This window comes from Carcharhinus amblyrhynchos, chromosome 12, assembly GCF_965287045.1.
Source record: "Carcharhinus amblyrhynchos chromosome 12, sCarAmb.v2.hapA, whole genome shotgun sequence".
NCBI classification, from domain to species: domain Eukaryota; kingdom Metazoa; phylum Chordata; class Chondrichthyes; order Carcharhiniformes; family Carcharhinidae; genus Carcharhinus; species Carcharhinus amblyrhynchos.
In genome coordinates this window covers 8,070,442-8,085,691 of record NC_137335.1, presented here as the reverse complement: position 1 = coordinate 8,085,691, position 15,250 = coordinate 8,070,442, and the positions used below count along the sequence as shown (strand labels likewise).

The window sequence follows — 15,250 nt, the reverse complement described above, 5'->3', positions numbered from 1 at the left end:
GGGCTACTTCAGTCACAGGCAGCAGCGAGTGGTTCCACTCACATGCCTGTTTTAAAATGTCAATAGGGGCTGGGACTCCAGACATTCGATAAACCTCACCGTCCCTTCATCCAGGCTGGGGAACACTTGCGAGCATTAGACTGACGTTCTTTGTCGCAGGATTCATTCTCCTTACGCAGGAGCTAGGCGCGGAGTTCTATTTTCTTTACCTAGTTATAAATTAGTTAATGATTAGCGAGGGGCTTAACGCAGATATGTCAAGTTGAAGTCATGCAATAAGTTGGAGCTGGCACGCTCTAATATCCTGCCTTGGGAGTTGAGTGCTGATTAAGATCTGCGATGGATTTTTTTTCCATCTTAGCCCTAGCTGAGAATGTCAGATGGCAGATGCGATACATTTTGATGGAGTAGCACACTGCATGCTCACTGATGTACATTCCTGTCAGAAAAAAAAACACACTCTGTTGTATCGTTAAGAATACACACATATACACCGAGCTTTTTTAATGGCTTTTTTTTTTGCTGCCAAGTCATTATGGGGCAGTGGTTAGCACAGCTGCCTCACAGCGCCAGGGAGTGCCCCCCTCCAGATCAGCAATCAGCAACAAGTGTGCAATGACGCACCTAGGCATCGCTGAGTGGCACAGTGGTTAGCACTGCTGCCTCACAGCGTCAGGCACCCGGGTTCGATTCCCGGCTTGGGTCACTGTCTGTGCGGAGTCTGCACGTTCACCCCGTGTCTGCGTGGGTTTCCTCTGGGTGCTCCAGTTTCCTCCCACAGTCCAAAAATGTGTGGGTTAGGTGGACTGGCCATGCTAAATTGCCTCTAAGCGTCAGCGGGGTTAGCAGGGTAAATTTATGGGGATAGGGCATATGTATGGGATAGTGGTCAATGCAGACTCAATGGGCTGAATGGCCTCCATCTGCACTGTAGAATTCTATCATTTAATGCAAGACTTAGGAATTATTGCCCCCTTGACTTTTAAAATACTACATTTTTGCCTATGGCTGATTATGTGACAGAAGCCAGAAAACATTTGGGATTATACCCTTTATTAATACAAAGGAACTGCGTTGTAAAGGAAAAGTGAGGCTCCGTGTAGGACACGAGGCAGATGATGAAGTGAATAATAAGCAGTGGCAGTACGAACCAAGTGGTATTATTTTACAGGGAGGAACACCAGTGAAGGGTTAGATGGGTAGATTGCTGGGACTGACAGCGCGGTGTCCAACATCAGCAAAGAGAACAACTGAAACTCATCACTGAGGGAAGGGTGCACTTGCTAGAGGAAATACTTTTGTTGCCCCACGTGTATCTCCATGGCCATTGGAATATGGGAGTTGTATGGGAGGGGCAGCATGGTGGCACAGTTGTTAACACTACTGCCTCACAACGCCAGGGACCCGGGTTCAATTCCCAGCTTGGGTCACTGTCTGTGCGGACTTTGTACCTTCTCCCCATGTCTGCGTGGGTTTCGTCCGGGTGCTCTGGTTTCCTCCCACAGTACAAAGATGTGCGGGTTAGGTTGATTGGCCTTGCTAAATTGACCCTAGTGTCAGGGAGACTAGCTAGGGTAAATGAGGGTTATGGCAATAAGGCCTGGCTGGGGTTACGGTCAGCACAGACAAGATGGGCCGAATGGCCTCCTTCTTTACTGTAGAGATTCTATGATTACAAGGATTCTATGATTCATGAAGGGTGCAGCCAAGGGCAAATAAATTGAGATTCGGGATGAGGCCTTCAAGCCTAAGCCTAAATTACCCCATAGTGTCCCAGGATGTTTAGGTTACAGGGATTAGTAGGGTAAATATACAGGGTTACAGGGATAGGGCTTGGGTGGCCTCCTTCTGCACCATAGGGAATCTATGAATGCAAATCACAGGATGTAAACAGAATACATGCCAATCGCTCTGAAATTCCCAGCATGGCTCGATGATTATTTTTTACTTGGAGTTATAATGGGATCCTTTGCAAATATTTGATCTGAACATATTCAGTGTTGTCACATGGTGTTTACTACGGGAGGGCATTGCCTCCTGATTAGAAGAGAGGGGGATCCAATTTTACTGGCTATAAGTAGAGAGCGGTGAGTGGGTGAAGTGAGGATTTTTGGGAGATTGTGCCTGGATGATGAATCAATAAGTTCACAAAGGGATTGGCTCACTGCTCGATGAACAATGTGACATAAAGCTAGTGCTATCGTGGACTATGATCATGAGATGGGCTCAATTCTTTGATTTGATTTATTATTAACACACGGATTGGCATACAGTGAAAAGTATTGTTTCTCGCGTGCTATACAAACAAAATATACCGTTTATAGGGAAGGAAAGGAGAGAGTGCAGAATATAGAGATACAGTCATAGCTAGGGCGTAGAGAAAGATCAACTTAATGTGAGATATGTCCATTCAAAAGTCTGATGAAAGCAGGAAAGAAGCTGTTTTTGAGTCAGTTGGCACATGGCCTCAGGCTTGTAAATCATTTTTCTGACGGAAGAAGGTGGAAGAGAGAATGTCTGGGGTGCGTGGGGTCCTTAATTATGCTGGCTGCTTTTCTAAGTCAGTGGGAAGCATAGACAGAGTTCGAATCACGGCAGATGGTGGAATTTGAATTCAATAAAAAATATCTGGAATTAAGAATCTACTGGTGACCAGGAAACCATTGTCGGAAAAACCCATCTAGTTCACCAATGTCCTTTAGGGAAGGAAATCTGCCGTCCTTACCTGGTCTGGCCTACATGTGACTCCAGAGCCATGGCAATGTGGTTGACTCTCAACTGCCCTCTGAAATAGCCTAGCAAACCATTGAGTTCGAGGGCAATTAAGGATGGGCAATAAATGCTGGCCCATCTAGTGACACCCATGTCCCACGAATGAATTAAAAAGAAAGATAGACCTTTAATGATTATAAGTGTTTCCTAATATTCAGTTTACAACTTCAATGTTGATTTCAATTTTGGTGAACTCAACTCATAGCTTTCCCATGCGTGACTTTATCAAAATATTTGTTAAAAATCAAGCTGCGTAATAAGCTTTCATTTTCCCCCGTATCCTCAAAGAATTCAGATGAATTTCCTCAGCATTATAAATCTGTGTTGCTGTGGAAATATTCCCTCTGCATTTATCAAATGCTTCTGAACTGTTCCCTTATGATTTATTCCCGTATTTCTTTACCCTCCATGCCTTATTAGAGGACCCATAGTTCACAGGAACTTGCTTCTGACCCTCCTAATGCAAAACAAAAGAGTCAGAGGCTAAAGTAAAACTTAAATACGAGGCAGATTATTTGTTTATAGGTCAGTGACATCGGTAGTTTTATTGCACTCAATTCCTCTGCTTTCCGGATTGCAAATGGAAATCTCAATGAGAAGGGATTGCTTGCCTTTCCATAGCTCTTTGTGTGTCTCTGGGAGATAGGTGCCACAAGGACCCCAAATTGCCCAGGAGACACGAATGGGGAGCCATCTTCTTCACCAAGCCCAAGAGGTGTTCGGGAGCAAGTTCCAGGATTTTGATCCAGCAACTATGAGTGAACGGCAGTTCCAGGCCAGGCTGGTGAGCCACTGGGTAGGGAATTTTCAGGGGAGGATTTAGCTCACATTAAGTTGATCTTTCTCGACGCCCTAGCTATGACTGTATTCCCATCCGCACACCACCCTTATTCTGTGAGCTGGTGGAGTTTTGGAAGGAAGGCTGTCAGATTATCGCCACGGTCGAGATTTTCATAGAATCACAGAATCCTACAATGCAGAAGGAGGCCATTGGGCCCATCGGGCCTACACTGAACACAATCCCACCCAAGCCCTGTCCCCATAACCTCATGCATTTACCCTAGCTAGCCCCCCTAACCCTAAGGGGCAATTTAGCAATCTACTGAACTCACAAACCTTTGGGCAGCAAGAGGAAACGGGAGCACCAGGAAGAAACCCACGCTGACATGGGGAGGACATGCAAACTCCACACAGACAGTGACCCAAGGCCGGAATTGAACCTGGGTCCCTGGTGTTGTGAGGCAGCAGTGCTAACCACTGTGCCACCATGCCGCCGATATGTTTCCTCTCTCTATGTGCTTTGCTGAGCCGGTGCGAGCCAGGATTCAAGGTTGTTTTTGGAAAATTCTGATACAAATTGAAATGATGCAAATGATAGCTCCATGGCATTGTGATCCTCTCTCACCAGCAGGTTATGGAGATAATCGGAGCTTTATAGCCACCTCCTGCCATCACACAACCCACCCCACCCCACCCCATCCAAACAATGTTGCTTTCTGTCTACTCTTGTTGCTCTCTGGTTAATTTTGCCCCCACATCTTCCTCTGCAATTACCCACAACAATCTTCTGCGGTTACAAAGGCCTACACATATGCCAAAAACAATATCTCTACAATCATATTGTTTCCATCTTTTGCAGACCACCTGATGGCCCCAGCTGATTTGATGGCTGGCGGGGTCTAGAAAAATGGGGGCATAGTCTCAGAATATTTTTCTTTGTTCCTCTTTGGGACATGGGCTTCACTGGCTGGGCTAGCATTTATGTTTGAGACTAAATCAAACCAAATTTATTGCCCATCCTTAATTGCCTTTGAGAATCATGGAATCATACAGTGCAGAAGAGGCCCTTCGGCCCATCGAGCTGGTACCAACATTTTAGAAACACGTGAACTTCCACCTAATCCCATCCGCCAGCACTTGGCCCATAGCCCTGAAAGTTATGATGTGCCAAGTGTTCATCCAGGTACTTTTTAAAGGATGTGAGGCATCCACCACCCTCCCAGATAGCACATTCCAGACCCTCACCGCTCTCTGGGTAAAGAGATCTTTCCTCACATTCTCAACCCCCCCCAAATCTCCTGCCCCTCACCTTGAACCTCTGTCCCCTCATGACTGACCCTCCAAATAAGGGGGACAGCTGCTCCCTATCCACTCTGTCCATGTTCATCATAATCTTGTACACCTCGATCAGGTCACCCCTCTGCCTTCGCTGCTCCAACGAAAACAACCCAAGCCTCCCCAACCTCCCTTCACAATTTAAGTGTTCCATCCCAGGCAGCATCCTGATGGATCTCCTCTGCACCCCTTCCAGTGTGATCACATCCTTCCTACAATATGGCGACCAGAACTTCACACAGTGCTCCAGCTGTGGCCTCACCAAGGCTCTATACAACTCCAACATGACTTCCCTGCTTTTGTAATCTATGCCTCAATTGATAAAGGCAAGTGTCCCACAAGCCTTTTTCACCACCCTATTAACATGCCCTTCTACCTTCAGAGATCTGTGGACAAACACACCGAGGTCCCTTTGCTCCACAGAACATCCCTAGTGTTCTACCATCATTGAATATTTCCTTATCAAATTACTCCTTCAAAAGTGTATCACCTTACACTTTTCAGCATTAAATTCTTATCTGCCCATTTGACCATTCCATTTATACCTTTTTGTAGCTCAAGTAACTCCATCTCACTATTAACCTCACCCAGCCAATCTTTGTATCATCCATAAACTTATTAACCTTACCCTCCACAGAGTCATCTATGCCATTTATATAAATAATGAATAGTAAGTAGGTAGAAGATTGACCATGATGAAATTAAATGGGCTGAATGGCCTCCTCGCGTTCCATAATATTGCCGTCTCCACCCTGGTCTCAACTTAACTGCTGCTGAAATTCTGCCTTCATTTCCTTGAGCCTTGCCTATTCCAGTCCCCTACCAGCCTGCCTACCTTCCAGTTCCTGGTCTGGAAATGCCTCCAGTTCCCAGACCCTTCCTCCTATCATTCTCCTCCTTTGAAACCTTCTGCAAACCCTGCCATCCTCCAAGAACTAAGCATTCCTTCAACGATGAGCTATTGTACACGCTACATTTCCTTTCCCTCACCGTTGAGAAGTCCATTTATTTGTCACAAGTAAGGCTTACATTAACACTGCAATGAAGCTACAGTGAAAATCCCCTAGTCGCCACATTCCGGCGCCCGTTCACGTACACTGAGGGAGAATTTAACTGGCCAATGCGCTTACTTAGCATTTTCGGAGTGTGGGAGGAAACCCACACAGACATAGGGAGAACAGACAGACTACACACAGATGGTGACCCGAGCTGGGAATCGAACCTGGGTCCCTGGCACTGTGAGACAGCAGTGCTAGCCACCGTGCCACCCATTGATGACTATGCCTTCAGCTGTTTAGACCCTAAGCTCTGGGAACTCCCTACCTAAACCTCTCTGCTCCTTTGAACAGGCCCCTTAAAACCTAATTCTGCGATGCATTTAGTCGTTCACCTGTCCTAATGTCACCTTCTTTGTCTGGATGTCAACCTTTCTCGCTGATTGCGGCTTTTAAGAGGTAATTGTTGTCCATTATTGCAATCATTTGTTTATTTCATAACGTTTAGCGGATTCTGTTCTACACTACTGGCCTGTTGCTTAAAAGCAGGCCAAACAGCCAGTTCAGTTCAGCGTGTTAGCGAATTATTAACTGCCTGTTGATATTGTGATTAGCTCACAAATCAACTTGTTTTGAGTGTGTCCTTAAATACCTCTTTGAAAACAATGCAAAATGGCAGGGAGCAGATAATTAGGACTTGTACAATTAGTCACCCCGCCGCTTTTCATTCAGTGCTCCTCCCAGAATTGACGGGTAAATCGGAGTCAGAAATAAATTATTTGCTCAACTATATAAAAAATAAAAATGGCCACTGAACAACCGTGACTAATTCATTCAAAGCCAACGATTCCGACAAAATCTGTTCCATTTCGTAACCCCTCGTCACTTTCGTTTTAAATCTTGCAAAGCAGCGTCATGTCGTGAGATTTGGCAGTAGTTTGAGGATCGTAGACTCATAAGAACATAAGAAATAGGAGCAGGAGTAGGCCATCTAGCCCTTCGAGCCTGCCCTGCCATTCAATAAGATCATGGCTGATCTGTCGTGGCTCAGTTCCACATTCCCGCCCTCTCCCCATAACCCTTAATCCCCTCGCTTATCAAAAACCCATCAACCCGCGTCTTAAATATATTTAGCGAGGCAGCCTCCACCACTTCAACGGGCAGAGATTCACCACCCTTTGAGTGAAGAAGTGCCTCCTCAACTCCGTTCTAAACCGCCCCCCCCCCTTTATCTTGAGGCTGTGCCCTCTAGTCCTACTGTCTTTTCTGAGCAGCAAGAGCCTCTCCACCTCTATCCTATCCATCCCATTCATCATCTTATACGTCTCAGTGAGATCTCCCCTCATTCTTCTAAACTCACTGGGCGCGAACTTACCACTGTTCACACCGGGCCCACGGTCCAGCGAAGAATTTGGAGACATGCCAAATCTCAGTTCACTGCAGTGGGATGGAAAAATCCCACCAGTGTCAACGCTTGGAAATTCTGGCCATATAATCCCTACAGGGTAGAGCAAGGCCATTTGGCCCATTGACTCTGCACCAATAACAATCCCATCACCCAGGCCCTATCCCCACGTATTTACCCTGCTAATCCCCCTGACACTAAAAGACAATTTGAGGCAGCGGTGCTAACCACTGTGCCACCGTGCCAGCCATCATGCAATATTTCTTGCCAGCCGTTTGAGGAAATAGGAGCAGAATTAGGCCATTCAGCCCATCAAGTCTGCTCCACCATTCAATCATGGCTGATATGATTCTCATTCCCATTCTTCTGCCTTCCCCGCATAACCTTGATCCCCTTATTGATCAACAAAGAACAAAGAACAACACAGCATGGGAAACAGGCCCTTCAGCCCAACGAGCCCACGCCGCCATCTTAGCATTGTGAGTGCCCTCTTCTGTCTATGACCTTTGTCTACGCCTATTGGACTCCACAATAAAGGAACCATGACCAGATTGAGGGACGAATCAAGAACCTATCTATCTCTGTCTTAAAGATACTCAATGACCTGACCTCCACAGCCCTTTGTCGTAATGAGTTCCACAGATTCACCACTCTCTAGCTGAAGAAATTCCTCCTCATCCCAGTTTTAAAGGGACGTGCCTCCGCTCTGAGGTTGTGCCCTCAAGTTCTAGTCTCTCCCACTAATGGAAATATCCTCTCCATGTCTACTCTATCGAGTCAGATTTACAAAATTGCCCTCCAGTGCAGTGGCTCATTCATTGGGAGCACACGTCAGAAAATGATGGAAGCCCAGATCACAATTGTCCACCAGGGAATGGAAAATCACGGGGATCGCACCCACAATAAGTGTGCCTGGAAGTTTATTTATTAGTGTCATGAGTAGGTTACATTAACAATGAAGTTACTCTGAAAATTCTCTAGTCACCACACTCCGGTACCTGTTCGTATACACTGAGGGTGAATTTAGCATGGCCAGTTAGGCAGCATGGTGGCACAGGCGTTAGCACTGATGCCTCACAATTCCAGGGACCCGGGTTCGATTCCCAGCTTGGGTCACTGGCTGTGTAGAGTTTGCATGTTCTCCCCGTGTCTGCATGGGTTTCCTCCAGGTGCTCCAGTTTCCTCCCACAGTCCGAAAGACGTGCTGGTTAGGGTGCATTGACCATGCTAAATTCTCTCTCAGTGTACCTGAACAGGTATTGGACTGAGGCGACTAGGAGAATTTCAAAGTAACTTCATTGCAGTGTGAATGTAAGCCTACTTGTGACAAATAATAAATAAAACTTTAACCGGCAAATCTTTTGGACTGTGGGAGGAAACTGAAGTGCCCGGAGGAAATCCACGCAGACACAGAGGAAACATGCAGACTCCGCACAGACAGTGACCCGAACCAGGAATCGAATCTCTGGCGCCGTGAGGCAGCAGTGCTAACCACTGTGCCACCGTGCGGAGGCTCCAGGTGTAAATTCGGAAGTGATACGCTTTATAAAAGCACGATAGTTTCGCCAAGTAAATTTCAATCAGCGTAAGGTTACTAAATGCGCTTCCCAATTATGCACTAAAGAGCTGTCATTCTCAACTTACCACTGCGACCGTCCACTTCATTTCAATCTGGAGAGCCACGCTGCTGCACGGGGCCAGGAGCAGATGGGTCAGGGATCCAGGCTCAGCGAGTGAGACTCACCAACTCCATGGCAAAATTAAAATAATAATCAGAGGCTTCGTGAGCTCTACCAGGAACTCAGCAAGCAGATTGTTCGCTTTGTAAGTAGGTCGCACATTGTGCTGAGCTATCTTGCTTTGTCCTTAGCCATCTGGTATCATGAATCAATGTCAGATGGATGAAAATATACCCAAGAAGGTGACCTTGGGAAGTGTACTGGTCCACTGAGAATAGACCACAAGAGCTTTACTCTGCTTCTGCAGGTATATTTTAAGGAGAATTCGAGGAGCGGTAGTAATTTTGGGAACGAGGCACTGTTCAGGTGTTGTGTTATTAAGTTATTTTATGAAGAGCAGCTTGTAATGTACTTAACGCATTACACTCAGAAATTCAGTTTAGTGAATTGCATCCTACCATGCTCTGCTAAGGTATATAAGTCCATCACTGTGACACCTTATATGCATTATGTAGACTGGAAACATGCATTTAGAATTGCCTCTCTCAAATGCACACTAAATAATTTCATGTAGACCATTTTTAAATGTAAAAATCCACATTGTAACACAGCACAAAACTGCTCATAATCAAAAGTACTTATTTAAGAACATAAGAACATAAGAAATAGGAGCAGGAGTAGGCCATCTAGCCCTTCGAGCCTGCCCCGCCATTCAATAAGATCATGGCTGATCTGTCGTGGCTCAGTTCCACTTTCCCGCCCTCTCCCCATAACCCTTAATCCCCTCTCTTATCAAAAACCCATCAACCCGCGTCTTAAAAATATTTAGCGAGGCATTGAGCATTTATGAACGAGGCTGATCCGGGAATGGCGGGATAATGTACGAGGAGAGTTTGATTAGGTTAGGATTGTTTTCACTGCAGTTCAGGTGAATGAGGGGAGATCTCATCTAGGCTTAGAAAATTCCATAGGACTAGACAGGCTAGATGCAGAGAGGATGTTCCTGATGGTGAGGGCTGTCCAGAACCAGGGGTAAACACAGTAAAAAGTCTGACAACACCAGGTTTTAGTCCAACCAATTTATTTGATAGTAAACGCACAAGCGTGACGAAGAGGGAAACCTCGGAAGCTTGTGCGTTTACTATCAAATAAATCGGTTGGACTAAAACCTGGTGTTGTCAGACTTTTTACTGTGTTTACCCCAGTCCAACGCCGGCATATCCACATCAGAACCAGGGGTCACAGTCTGACGATTCGGGATAGACCATTAGGGACAGAGGTGAGGAGACATTTCTTCACCCAAAGTGTGGTGAGCCTGTGGAATTCATTACCATAGGAAGTAGTTGATGCCAAAACCTTGAATGTATTCAAGAGGCGGCTGGATATAGCACTTGGGGTGAATGGGATCAAAGATTATGGGGAGAAAGCAGGATTAGGCTATTGAGTTGGATGATCAGCCATGATCATGATGAATGGCGGAGCAGGCTTGAAGGGCTGAATGGCCACTTACTGCTCCTATCTTCTATGCTATGTTTCTATTAATCTTTAAGCTGCAATATGCTCCAGGCCCTCTACGAATACAAGTTAATCCACCTTAAAAGACAATATCTGCCTTTTAACAGTCATTACATGGATATGTGGAGGGTAACAGTAGTTTAGTTTTTGAGCTTTTTTTATTTTATTTATTAGTGTCATAATTAGGCTTACATTAACACTGCAATGAAGTTACTGTGAAAATTCCCTAACTGCCACACTCCGGTGCCTGTTCGGGTACACTGAGGGAAAATTTAGCATGGCCAATGCACCTAACCAGCACGTCTTTCGGACTGCGGGGGGAAACCGGAGCACCCGGAGGATACCCATAGACACGAGGAGAATGTGCAGACTCTACACAGACAGTGACCCAAGCCAGGAATCGAACCTGGGTCCCTGATGCTGTGAGGCAGCAGTGCTAACCACTGTGCCACCATGCCACCCTAACTCTCCTTTGCTGTGCCATCGTGCCCGTTGGTGGCTAGGTCCAATTTGAGGCCTGAGCATCATTAAAAGTGTGACTACATGCCAAAATGGATGTCTTGCTGGGCTATGCCGACACAATATTGGGAAGCTCCAAGCCCAAACCAGCTGGCCAATCCTGTGGGCAAATTGGAAGCTTGGTAAAGAGGCAAGCAGGAGCAGATTGTGGGGAAGTGGCGGGGGGGAGGTGGGCTTTGGGTTTGGGTCTCACTCACAGCCCACATTATTCATGTTGAAGCCACAGGAACACCACTGCACCACACTAGTCACTATCTCACAAGCCTTTTATTTGGGGGTTTCTCCCTTTTCATCACTTTCTGATCAGTGGGTCATTGGTTACATGAGTCACTTGGAGAAGGTGGAACTGTTTTCCTTGGAGATGAGAAGATTTGAGAGGAGATTTGACTGAGGTGGTCAAAATTGAGGGGGTCAGCACAGATTTGATTTGATTTGATTTATTATTGTCACATGTATCAGTAAACAGTGAAAAGTATTGTTTCTTGTGTGCTGTACAGACAAAGCATACTGTTCATAGACAAGGAAAGGAGAGGGTGCAGAATGTAGTGTTACAGTCTTAGCTAGGGTGTAGAGAAAGATCAATTTAATGCAAGATAGATCCATTCAAAAGTCTGACAGCAGCAGGGAAGAAGCTGTTCTTGAGTCGGTTGTTAGGTGACCTCAGACTTTTGTATCTTTTTCCCGACAGAAGAAGGTGGAAGAGAGAATGTCTGGGGTCCCTGGGGTCTTTGATTATTTTGGCTGCTTTGCCAAAGCAGCGGGAAGTGTAGACGGAGTCAACAGATGGGAGGTTGGTTTGCGTGATGGATTGGGCTTCATTCACGACCCTTTGTAGTTTCTTGCGGTCTTGGGCAGAGCAGGAGCCCATACCAAGCTGTGATACAACCAGAAAGAATGGTTTCTATGGAGAAACTGTTCCCATTAGCAGAAAGGTTGAAGAATCAGAGGACACTGATTTAAGGTACTTGCCAGAAGAACCAAAGATGACGGGATGATGGGAAATATTTTATCGAGTGGCTATGACTTAGAATGCATTCCCTAAAAGGGTGGTGGGCAACAAAATCAATGGTGATTTTCAAAAATGTTTTGGATAAAGCACATGAAGGGGAAATAGCAGAGCTATGCCAAAGAGAGTCAGTATGGGCTCATACAGGCCGAATGGCTTCTGTAACCATTCCATGGTTCCATTCAATGACTCTACCTGAGAGAATTGGATGGAACGTGCACACGGGCCCTCAGCGGGCACTGTGCCCAACTCTGCCTGATTCCAGCAGGCACTTGGGTCACCCAACAGAAGGTCCCAGTACGTGCGGCATGGAGCAGGAAGTGGGCATTGAGTTCATTGGGATGATGTAAACTCTGCCACCAGCCTGTCTGTGGGTGAGGTGGCAACTGTGCTAATCGCACCAACTACAACATGCTGGTAGCCCAAGTGTGAAGCACCACAAAGCTGAGACATCATTGATGGCAGGTTGGTGCCATTTGGCTCAGGATTTGCAATGGAACATGCATCGCTTCATGTTCAGCACTACAAGTCACTGCCAACCTTCAGAGTTGAGAGAACTGTTAAAATGAACCATTTATAACTAATGCACTACGACTGGAATCCCCATCAGCTGGCATTTCTGTCACACGCTTAACATAGCTGTGAAAAGACTGGCTGGGATTCTCCAATGTTCATGCCAGCGGGATTCTCCAGTCCTACCCAACAGCGCATCCCCTGCCCGTAGGTTTCCCACTGGCATGGGGAATTCCCAATGACAGTGGCAGGATCGGAGAATCCCATCACTAGCAAACAATGCACCATCTCTCACTGGCGAATAACAGGTGGTTGGGAGGCTGGAAAATATCGCACAAAATCCTAAGTTTCCTTGATGGATATGCACGTATGAAAGGTCGATTTCCAACACTGTATGGCCGGTGAGACTGGAAAGTTTGGCGCTCAGCCAAATCACTATCCGCTGCAGCAGGACAGGAGAATCCCAGCTGGCGGAGGAGGTTGGAGAATCCCAGCACTCTTCACTGCAAAGGTCTACACTTTAACTAAAACCATCGCTGCAAATTTCGCATCCTGCCCAGTGGGAGATCGCCGAGCCAATAGCTATGGGGTCAAATCCCCTTCAGCCCAACTGTGGTTTTGGTGGAAAATGTGGGGAGGGGATGGCAGGTAGTGATGGCCCAAGTCTAGGACATGGCACCTGGACGGCATGGTGGCACAGTGGTTAGCACTGCTGTCTCACAGCACCAGGGACCCAGGTTCAATTCCGACCCCGGGTCACTGTGCAAAGATGTGAGGGTCAGGTTGATTGGCCATAGTAAATTGCCCATAGTGTCAGGAGGACTAGTAGGGTAAATACGTGGAGTTAAAGGGATTGTGCTTGGGTGGGATTGTGGTCAGCGCAGACCCGATAGGCTGAATGGCCTCATTCCGCACTGTAAGGATCCTATGACTCTGTTTGTGTGGAGTTTGCGCATTCTTCCCAGGTCTGCGTGGGTTTCCTCTGGGTGCTCTGGTTTCCTCCCACACTCCAAAAATGTGCAGGTTAGGTGGATTGGCCATGCTCAATTGCCTCTTAGTGTCAGGGGTATTCATAGGGTAAATACGTGGGGTTAAGGGGATAGGACCTGGTTGGGATTATTGTTGGTGCAGACTCAATGGACCAAATGGCCTCCTTGTGCACTGTAGGGATTCTGTGATTTTCATACATCATTGTGCACCAAAATGGCCATCATGTTTTGCCTCTACAGGTTTCACATATCCTATAAGATCTGCTCAAGTAATATGAGCTTTTACCATCTCGGGTCACTAAACCATTACACGGGAATGACTGCGTCTGTGGAGAGAGAACGTGGCCAACATTTCGAGTCTTGATGTCACTTGGGGTGGGATTTTCTGGCCACCATCGCCTCAAAACCGGTAAAAATCCTGCACAAAGTCAATAGACATGCCCCTCACTACTGCCTCCCCCACCGCCCACTACGATTCCCGTGGCATGATGGGAAAATTCCACCTCTGGTCTGAGCCCCCGCAAGACTTGAAACGTTGGCTCTATTCTCTCTTCACAGATGCTGTCAAACCGGCTGAGATTTTCCAGCATTTTCTGCTTTTTATTCCAGATTCCAGCACCCACCAGCATTCGCTTTTATTGTTACACTGGGGGGGGAGGCGTTGGAAATTCACAGGTTGATTGGCATTTGTCTGTGCTGTCGATGAAGTGGCTCGTTAGTCATTTGAGAAGCGTTAACTGATTCATTGTTACCGGCGTATTGTAGCTGGCTCTATCTCTCTTTCTCTGCTTACAAAAGAAGCTTTGGAACGGGAAGAAAGAATACGGACTTAATAATGGAGAGTGTCAGTCATCCAGAAACACAGCATTGTCACACTAGGGTCAGGGTTGGGATAAAAGGAATGCCTCATCAAACTGCACGTACATTGATAAATCACAGTGCAGTGCGAAGTTACCATTCTAAATAAAACCCAGTATCTCCTGCAATCAATGGTCCGAAAACCATTTACCAGGATGCTGCCTGGTTTGGAGGGTAGGTCTTCTGAGGAAAGGTTGAGGGAGCTGGCGCTTTTCCCTTTGGAGCGGAGGAGGATGAGAGGCGACTTAATAGAGGTTTATAAGATGATGAGAGGGATTGATAGACTGGACGTGCAGAGACTATTTCCTCAGGTGGATGTAGCTGTAATTAGGGGGCATAACTGTAAGGTTCATGGTGGGAGATATAGGAGGGATGTCCAAGGTAGATTCTTCACCCAGAGAGTGGTTGGGGTGTGGAATAGACTGCCTGCTGTGATGGTGGAGTCAGACACTTTAGGAACTTTCAAACAGTTATTGGATCAGCACATGGAGCACTCCAGAATTATAGGGAGGGGGATAGCTTGATCTTGGGATTGGACATAGCTCGGCACAACATTGAGGGCCAAAGGGCCTGTACTGTGCTGCAATGTTCTATGTTCTAAAAACATCTATACTTCAATTAATAGGCAGTCAGTGTTTTTTGATGAATTCAGTGGGGGCCTTAATTATTAGTAGCGCAATGTCTAAAAATTGGTTTTTAGTCTGTGCGGAGTTTGCACGTTCTCCCCCTGTCTGCGTGGGTTTCCTCCGGGTACTCCAGCTTCCTCCAAAAGGCGTGCTGGTTAGCTGCATCGGCTGTGCTAAATTCTCGCTCAGTGTACCCGAACAGGCGCCAGAGTGTGGCAACTAGGGGGCCTTCGCACTAACTTCATTGCAGTGTTAATG

At 46.5% G+C, this 15,250-nt stretch overlaps 1 protein-coding gene across 2 annotated transcripts in view; it reads left to right on the top strand.

The window, feature by feature from the left end:
- Positions 1 to 15,250, top strand: part of plcb1 (phospholipase C beta 1) — a 657,020-nt gene that overhangs the window by 628,424 nt on the left and 13,346 nt on the right. The gene's annotated exons all lie outside the window — the stretch shown is intronic.